This window comes from Lathyrus oleraceus, chromosome 5, assembly GCF_024323335.1.
Source record: "Lathyrus oleraceus cultivar Zhongwan6 chromosome 5, CAAS_Psat_ZW6_1.0, whole genome shotgun sequence".
NCBI lineage: Eukaryota > Viridiplantae > Streptophyta > Magnoliopsida > Fabales > Fabaceae > Lathyrus > Lathyrus oleraceus.
The window spans coordinates 625310670-625321161 of NC_066583.1; the positions used below are offsets into that span (position 1 = coordinate 625310670).

Consider the following 10492-nt stretch of genomic DNA (forward strand, 5'->3'; position numbering starts at 1 on the left):
ACCTTCCAAAGGAGTGGTCATCACGTCATCTAGATTGGTGTATTCTAAGGAATGAAAATAGATTTCTTCTTACGACTGATATTCATGGAATTGGAAGAGAGTCAATTCATCCTTATAACCCCATCAATCTTCTTAAATCTACTAGGATTAAGTCTAGTAGGATTAAATCTAATAAATTAAATATTTACCTGATCAATCAATGGAGAACTCCACTACTCTTTCAGGAGCTAGAGAAGTGGCATCCTTTAGAAACATATCAAGGAATTCCCACACAACCGATATTTACAGGATATTGTTCTTTTATTTTGAATACATGGTGAGAATCAAGAGAATTTTTTATCTTTCTCAGACAAGAAATTGATCATGATTAGTGTACCTTCCAACGGACTGGTCATCACGGCATCTAGATTGGCTTCTTCTGAAGGAATGGAATTGAAAGTGAGGAAATTCATCCATAGAACCATATCAATCTTCTTAAACTACATACATATTTGATCAATTTAAAAAGGTTTGGGTGGTGTAGTTGGTTATCATAGACCCATTGGGTTTCTACACTGCCATTAGTGGCAGTGGTGATAGCCATCGAAGATAGTAAAATTATAGCTTCTAACTCAAGAGGTCCCCAGTGGTGAAGCTATATAATAAGGTTTGGGTGGTGTAGTTGGTTATCATGCTAGTCTCACACACTAGAGGTCCCCAGTTCGAATCTCGGCTCAGACAACTTTGGCTTTTTTATATCACCAAACTTCTACCATATAATTCCTTTTTATTAATTTAGTATATTTTCTTAATTTATTAATTTAGTATAAAAAAAATATCAAGCGACATTTATTTTTAATACTAACACATTGACAATTATAATTTAAAAAACATAAAATTATCATAAAATTATTTAAATATTTACTAGATCAATCTGAAGAGGACTCCACTACTCTTTCAGGAGGTAGAGAAGTGGAATCCTTTAGAAACATATCAAGGAATTATCTCGTAACCGAGTGGTCATCACATCATCTAGATTGGTGTCATCTGAAGGAACGCAAATAGATTTCTTCTTACGACCGATATATAAGGAATAAGAAGAGATTCAATCCATCCCCAGAACCACATCAATCTTCTAAACGACAGACATATTAGATCAATTTAAAAAACATGGTCATTAACGTATACTGGACTATTCTCACAGATCCATTGAGTTTCTACACTACTATCAGCGGTAGTGGTGATAGCCAACTAAGATAGTAGAAGTATAGCTTCTAACTGAAGTCGTTGGACACACTTTGCCAAAATAAGAAAATGTGAATTACCCCAAAAAGGTCTGGGTGGGATAGTTTGTTATCACACTAGTCTCCCACACTAGAGGGTAGAGGTCACCTGTTAGAACCTTGGCTCAGACAACTTTGTTTTTTATATATTAACCAAACTTCTGCAATATATTTCCCTTTTGTGATCTAATTTTTTAATCAAGACTTATAATAAAGAAACTAATATTAATACTGATTAAATCTAGTATGATTAAATTAAACAAATAAAAATATATATTTTTTAATTTATTTATTTAGTAGAAAAATCATTTCAAACAACATTTATTTTTTGTATTAACACATTCACAAGTTATAATTGAAAAAACATAAAATTAACAATATAATACTTTAAATATTTACTAGATCAATCAATAAAGAACTCCACTACTCATTCAGGTGGTAGAGAATTGACATCCTTTGGAAACATATCAATGAATTCACACACATCCAAAATTTGCAAGATATTCTTCTTTTATCTTGAATCCATGGTGAGAATCAATAGAAAAGTTTTATCTTTCTCAGACAAGCAATTGATCATGATTAGCGTACCTTCCAAAGGAGTGGTCATCACGTCATCTAGATTGGTGTATTCTAAGGAATGAAAATAGATTTCTTCTTACGACTGATATTCATTGAATTGGAAGAGAGTCAATTCATCCTTATAACCCCATCAATCTTCTTAAATCTACTAGGATTAAGTCTAGAAGGATTAAATCTAATAAATTAAATATTTACCTGATCAATCAATGGAGAACTCCACTACTCTTTCAGGAGCTAGAGAAGTGGCATCCTTTAGAAACATATCAAGGAATTCCCACACAACCGATATTTACAGGGTATTCTTCTTTTATTTTGAATACATGGTGAGAATCAAGAGAATTTTTTATCTTTCTCAAACAAGAAATTGATCATGATAAGTGTACCTTCCAACGGACTGGTCATCACGGCATCTAGATTGGCTTCTTCTAAAGGAATGGAATTGGAAGAGAGGAAATTCATCCATAGAACCATATCAATCTTCTTAAAATACATACATATTTGATAAATTTAAAAAGGTTTGGGTGGTGTAGTTGGTTATCATAGATCCATTGGGTTTCTACACTGCTATTAGTGGCAGTGGTGATAGCCATCGAAGATAGTAAAATTATAGCTTCTAACTCAAGAGGTCCCCAATGGTGAAGCTATATAATAAGGTCTGGGTGTGTAGTTGGTTATCACGCTAGTCTCACACACTAGAGGTCCCCGATTCGAACCTGGGCTCAAACAACTTTGGTTTTTTTATATCACCAAACTTCTACCATATAATTCCTTTTTATTAATTTAGTATATTTTCTTAATTTATTAATTTTGCATAAAAAAAAATATCAAGCGACGTTTATTTTTAATACTAACACATTCACAATTATAATTTAAAAAACATAAAATTATCATAAAATAATTTAAATATTTACTAGATCAATCTGAAGAGGACTCCACTACTCTTTCAGGAGGTAGAGAAGTGGAATCCTTTAGAAACATATCAAGGAATTCACTCACAACCGAGTGGTCATCACATCATCTAGATTGGTGTCATCTGAAGGAACGAAAATAGATTTTTTCTTACGACCGATATATAAGGAATTAGAAGAGACTCAATCCATCCCCAGAACCACATCAATCTTCTAAACGACAGACATATTAGATCAATTTTAAAAACATGGTCATTAATGTATATTGGACTATTCTCATAGATCCATTGAGTTTCTACACTACTATCAGCGGTAGTGGTGATAGCCAACTAAGATAGTAAAACTATAGCTTCTAACTGAAGTCGTTGGACACACTTTGCCAAAATAAAAAAATGTGAATTACCCCAAAAAGGTCTGGGTGGGATAGTTTGTTGTCACACTAGTCTCCCACACTAGAGGGTAGAGGTCCCCTGTTAAAAAATATGGCTCAGACAACTTTGTTTTTTTTATATTAACCAAACTTCTGCAATATATTTCCCTTTTGTGATCTAATTTTTTAATCAAGACTTATAATAAAGAAACTAATATTAATACTGATTAAATCTAGTATGATTAAATTAAATAAATAAAAAAATATATTTTTTAATTTATTTATTTGGTAGAAAAATCATTTCAAACAACATTTATTTTTTGTACAAACACATTCACAAGTTATAATTTGAAAAAACATAAAATTAACAATTAAATACTTTAAATATTTACTAGATCAATCAATAAAGAACTCATTTACTCATTCAGGTGGTAGAGAATTGACATCCTTTAGAAACATATCAATGAATTCACACACATCCAAAATTTGCAAGATATTCTTCTTTTATCTTGAATCCATGGTGAGAATCAATAGAAAAGTTTTATCTTTCTCAGACAAGCAACTGATCATGATTAGCGTACCTTCCAAAGGAGTGGTCATCACGTCATCTAGATTGGTGTATTCTAAGGAATGAAAATAGATTTCTTCTTACGACTGATATTCTAGGAATTGGAAGAGAGTCAATTCATCCTTATAACCCCATCAATCTTCTTAAATATACTAGGATTAAGTCTAATAGGATTAAATCTGATAAATTAAATATTTACCTGATCAATCAATGGAGAACTCCACTACTCTTTCAGGAGCTAGAGAAGTGGCATCCTTTAGAAACATATCAAGGAATTCCCACACAACCGATATTTACAGGATATTCTTCTTTTATTTTAAATACATGGTGAGAATCAAGAGAATTTTTTATCTTTCTCAGACAAGAAAATGATCATGATTAGTGTACCTTCCAACGGACTGGTCATCACGGCATCTAGATTGGCTTCTTCTGAAGGAATGGAATTGAAAGTGAGGAAATTCATTCATAGAACCATATCAATCTTCTTAAACTACATACATATTTGATCAATTTAAAAAGGTTTGGGTGGTGTAGTTGGTTATCATAGATCCATTGGGTTTCTACACTGCTATTAGTGGCAGTGGTGATAGCCATCGAAGATAGTAAAATTATAGCTTCTAACTCAAGAGGTCCCCAGTGGTGAAGCTATATAATAAGGTCTGGGTGGTGTAGTTGGTTATCACGCTAGTCTCACACACTAGAGGTCCCCAGTTCAAACCTGGGCTCAGACAACTTTGGTTTTTTTATATCACCAAACTTCTACCATATATTTCCTTTTTATTAATTTAGTATATTTTCTTACTTTATTAATTTAGTACGACATTTATATTTAGGACTCCACTACTCTTTGAGGAGGTAGAGAAGTGGAATCCTTTAGAAACATATCAAGGAATTCACTCACAACCGAATGGTCATCACATCATCTAGATTGGTGTCATCTGAAGGAACGAAAATAGATTTCTTCTTACGACCGATATATAAGGAATTAGAAGAGATTCAATCCACCCCCAGAACCACATCAATCCTCTAAACGACAGACATATTAGATCAATTTAAAAAACATGGTCATTAACGTATATTGGACTATTCTCATAGATCCATTGAGTTTCTACACTACTATCAGCGGTAGTGGTGATAGCCAACTAAGATAGTAAAAGTATAGCTTCTAACTGAAGTCGTTGGACACACTTTGCCAAAATAAAAAAATGTGAATTACCCCAAAAAGGCTTGGGTGGGATAGTTTGTTATCACACTAGTCTCCCACACTAGAGGGTAGATGTCCCCTGTTAGAACCTTGGCTCAGACAACTTTGTTTTTTTTATAGTACCCAAACTTCTGCAATATATTTTCCTTTTGTGATCTAGTTTTTTAATCAAGACTTATAATAAAGAAACTAATATTAATACTGATTAAATCTAGTATGATTAAATTAAATAAATAAAAAAATATATTTTTTAATTTATTTATTTAGTAGAAAAATCATTTCAAACAACATTCATTTTTTATATTAACACATTCACAAGTTATAATTGAAAAAACATAAATTTAACAATAAAATACTTTAAATATTTACTATATCAATCAATAAAGAACTCCACTACTCATTCAGGTGGTAGAGAATTGACATCCTTTAGAAACATATCAATGAATTCACACACATCCAAAATTTGCAAGATATTCTTCTTTTATCTTGAATCCATGGTGAGAATCAATAGAAAAGTTTTATCTTTCTCAGACAAGCAATTGATCATGATTAGCGTACCTTCCAAAGGAGTGGTCATCACGTCATCTAGATTGGTGTATTCTAAGGAATGAAAATAGATTTCTTCTTACGATTGATATTAAATGGAATTGGAAGAGAGTCAATTCATCCTTATAACCCCATCAATCTTCTTAAACCTAGTAGGATTAAATCTAATAAATTAAATATTTACCTGATCAATCAATGGAGAACTCCACTACTCTTTCAGGAGCTAGAGAAGTGGCATCCTTTAGAAACATATGAAGGAATTCCCACACAACCGATATTTACAGGGTATTCTTCTTTTATTTTGAATACATGGTGAGAATCAAGAGAATTTTTTATCTTTCTCAGACAAGAAATTGATCATGATTAGTGTTCCTTCCAACGCACTGGTCATCATGGCATCTAGATTGGCTTCTTCTGAAGGAATGGAATTGGAAGAGAGGAAATTCATCCATAGAACCTTATCAATCTTCTTAAACTACATACATATTTGATCAATTTAAAAAGGTTTGGGTGGTGTAGTTGGTTATCATAGATCCATTGGGTTTCTACACTGCTATTAGTGGCAGTGGTGATAGCCATCGAAGATAGTAAAATTATAGCTTCTAACTCAAGAGGTCCCCAGTAAAGAGACTATATGATAAGGTCTGGGTGGTGTAGTTGGTTATCACGCTAGTCTCACATACTAGAGGTCCCCGATTCAAACCTAGGCTCAGAATACTTTGGTTTTTTTATATCACCAAATTTCTACCATATATTTCCTTTTTATTAATTTAGTATATTTTCTTAATTTATTAATTTAGTATATAAAAAATATCAAGCGACATTTATTTTTAATATTAACACATTCACAATTATAATTTAAAAAACATAAAATTATCATAAAATAATTTAAATATTTACTTGATCAAACTGAAGAGGACTCCACTACTCTTTCAGGAGGTAGAGAAGTGGAATCCTTTAGAAACATATCAAGGAATTATCTCATAACCGAGTGGTCATCACGTCATCTAGATTGGTCTCATCTGAAGGAACGAAAATAGATTTCTTCTTACGTCCGATATATAAGGAATTAGAAGAGATTCAATCCATCCCCAGAACCACATCAATCTTCTAAATGACAGACATATTAGATCAATTTTAAAAACATGGTCATTAACGTATACTGGACTATTCTCACAGATCCATTGAGTTTCTACACTACTATCAGCAGTAGTGGTGATAGCCAACTAAGATAGTAAAAGTATAGCTTCTAACTGAAGTCGTTGGACACACTTTGCCAAAATAAAAAAATGTGAATTACCCCAAAAAGGTCTGGGTGGGATAGTTTGTTATCACACTAGTCTCCCGCACTAGAGGGTAGAGGTCCCCTGTTAGAACCTTGGCTCAGACAACTTTGTTTTTTTTATATTAACCAAACTTCTGCAATATATTTCCCTTTTGTGATCTAATTTTTTAATCAAGACTTATAATAAAGAAACTAATATTAATACTGATTAAATCTAGTATGATTAAATTAAATAAATAAAAATGTATATTTTTTAATTTATTTATTTAGTAGAAAAATCATTTCAAACAACATTTATTTTTTGTATTAACACATTCACTAGTTATATTTGAAAAAATATAAAATTATCAATAAAATACTTTAAATATTTACTAGATCAATCAATAAAGAACTCCACTACTCATTCAGGTGGTAGAGAATTGACATCCTTTAGAAACATATCAATGAATTCACACACATCCAAAATTTGCAAGATATTCTTCTTTTATCTTGAATCCATGGTGAGAATCAATAGAAAAGTTTTATCTTTCTCAGACAAGCAATTGATCATGATTAGCGTACCTTCCAAAGGAATGGTCATCACGTCATCTAGATTGGTGTATTCTAAGGAATGAAAATAGATTTCTTCTTATCACTGATATTCATGGAATTGGAAGAGAGTCAATTCATCCTTATTAACGTATACTGGACTATTCTCACAGATCCATTGAGTTTCTACACTACTATCAGCAGTAGTGGTGATAGCCAACTAAGATAGTAAAAGTATAGCTTCTAACTGAAGTCGTTGGACACACTTTGCCAAAATAAAAAAATGTGAATTACCCCAAAAAGGTTTGGGTGGGATAGTTTGTTATCACACTAGTCTCCCGCACTAGAGGGTAGAGGTCCCCTGTTAGAACCTTGGCTCAGACAACTTTGTTTTTTTTATATTAACCAAACTTCTGCAATATATTTCCCTTTTGTGATCTAATTTTTTAATCAAGACTTATAATAAAGAAACTAATATTAATACTGATTAAATCTAGTATGATTAAATTAAATAAATAAAAATGTATATTTTTTAATTTATTTATTTAGTAGAAAAATCATTTCAAACAACATTTATTTTTTGTATTACACATTCACTAGTTATATTGAAAAAATATAAAATTATCAATAAAATACTTTAAATATTACTAGATCAATCAATAAAGAACTCCACTACTCATTCAGGTGGTAGAGAATTGACATCCTTTAGAAACATATCAATGAATTCACACACATCCAAAATTTGCAAGATATTCTTCTTTTATCTTGAATCCATGGTGAGAATCAATAGAAAAGTTTTATCTTTCTCAGACAAGCAATTGATCATGATTAGCGTACCTTCCAAAGGAATGGTCATCACGTCATCTAGATTGGTGTATTCTAAGGAATGAAAATAGATTTCTTCTTATCACTGATATTCATGGAATTGGAAGAGAGTCAATTCATCCTTATAACCCCATCAATCTTCTTAAATCTAGTAGGATTAAATCTAGTAGGATTAAAACTAATAAATTAAATATTTACCTGATCAATCAATGGAGAACTCCACTACTCTTTCACGAGCTAGAGAAGTGGCATCCTTTCAAAACATATCAAGGTATTCCCACACAACCGATATTTACAGGATATTCTTCTTTTATTTTGAATACATGGTGAGAATCAAGAGAATTTTTTATCTTTCTCAGACAAGAAATTGATCATGATTAGTGTACCTTCCAACGGACTGATCATCACTGCATCTAGATTGGCTTCTTCTGAAGCAATGGAATTGAAAGTGAGGAAATTCATCCATAGAACCGTATCAATCTTCTTAAACGACATACATATTTGATCAATTTAAAAAGGTTTGGGTGGTGTAGTTGGTTATCATAGATCCATTGGGTTTCTATACTGCTATTAGTGGCAGTGGTGATAGCCATCGAAGATAGTAAAATTATAGCTTCTAACTCAAGAGGTCCCCAGTGGTGAAGCTATATAATAAGGTCTGGGTGGTGTAGTTGGTTATCACGCTAGTCTCACACACTAGAGGTCCCCATTTCGAACCTGGGCTCAGACAACTTTGGCTATTTTATATCACCAAACTTCTACCATATATTTATACCTGTGATCTAATTTTTTAATCAAGACTTATAATAAAGAAACTAATATTAATACCGATTAAATCTAGTATGATTAAATTAAATAAATAAAAATATATATTTTTTAATTTATTTATTTAGTAGAAAAATCATTTCAAACAACATTTATTTTTTATATTAACACATTCACAAGTTATAATCGAAAAAACATAAAATTAACAATAAAATACTTTAAATATTTACTAGATAAATCAATAAAGAACTCCACTACTCATTTAGGTGGTAGAGAATTGACATCCTTTAGAAACAGATCAATGAATTCACACACATCCAAAATTTGCATGATATTCTTCTTTTATCATGAATCCATGGTGAGAATCAATAGAAAAGTTTTATCTTTCTCACACAAGCAATTGATCATGATTAGCGTACCTTCCAAAGGAGTGGTCATCACGTCATCTAGATTGGTGTATTCTAAGGAATGAAAATAGATTTCTTCTTACGACTGATATTCATGGAATTGGAAGAGAGTCAATTCATCCTTATAACCCCATCAATCTTCTTAAATCTAGTGGGATTAAATCTAGTAGAATTAAATCTAATAAATTAAATATTTACCTGATCAATCAATGGAGAACTCCACTACTCTTTCAGGAGCTAGAGAAGTGGCATCCTTTAGAAACATATCAAGGAATTCCCACACAACCGATATTTACAGGATAGAGGTCCCCAGTTCAAACCTGGGCTCAGAGAAGTTTGGCTATTTTATATCACCAAACTTCTACCATATATTTCCTTTTTATTAATTTAGTATATTTTTTAATTTATTAATTTAGTAAAAAAAATATCAAGCGACATTTATTTTTAATATTAACACATTCACATTATAATTTAAAAACATAAAATTATCAGAAAATAATTTAAATATTTACTAGATCAATCTGAAGAGGACTCCACTACTCTTTCAGGAGCTAGAGAAGTGGATTCCTTTAGAAACATATCAAGGAATTCACTCATAACCGAGTGGTCATCACATCATCTAGATTGGTGTCATCTGAAGGAACGAAAATAGATTTCTTCTTACGACCGATATATAAGGAATTAGAAGAGATTCAATCCACCCCCAGAACCACATCAATCCTCTAAACGACAGACATATTTGATCAATTTAAAAAACATGGTCATTAACGTATACTGGACTATTCTCACAGATCCATTGAGTTTCTACACTACTATCAGCGGTAGTGGTGATAGCCAACACAGATATTAGAAGTATAGCTTCTAACTGAAGTCGTTGGACACACTTTGCCAAAATAAGAAAATGTGAATTACCCCAAAAAGGTCTGGGTGGGATAGTTTGTTATCACACTAGTCTCCCACACTAGAGGGTAAAGGTCACCTGTTAGAACCTTGGCTCAGACAACTTTGTTTTTTATATATTAACCAAACTTCTGAAATATATTTCCCTTTTGTGATCTAATTTTTTAATCAAGACTTATAATAAAGAAACTAATATTAATACTGATTAAATCTAGTATGATTAAATTAAATAAATAAAATATATATTTTTTATTCATTTATTTAGTAGAAAAATCATTTCAAACAACATTTATTTTTGTACTAACACATTCACAAGTTATAATTGAAAAAACATAAAATTAATAA

At 31.5% G+C, this 10492-nt stretch overlaps 3 non-coding genes across 3 annotated transcripts; all 3 read left to right on the forward strand.

Moving 5' to 3' along the window:
• Positions 1-646: 646 nt before the first annotated feature.
• Positions 647-720, forward strand: TRNAV-CAC (transfer RNA valine (anticodon CAC)). The gene has a single exon. It is a non-coding gene; the product is annotated as a tRNA-Val (tRNA).
• Positions 721-4344: 3624 nt separating this feature from the next.
• TRNAV-CAC (transfer RNA valine (anticodon CAC)) lies at positions 4345-4418 on the forward strand. Its single transcript has one exon. It is a non-coding gene; the product is annotated as a tRNA-Val (tRNA).
• Positions 4419-8731: 4313 nt separating this feature from the next.
• Positions 8732-8805, forward strand: TRNAV-CAC (transfer RNA valine (anticodon CAC)). Its single transcript has one exon. It is a non-coding gene; the product is annotated as a tRNA-Val (tRNA).
• Positions 8806-10492: the final 1687 nt, after the last annotated feature.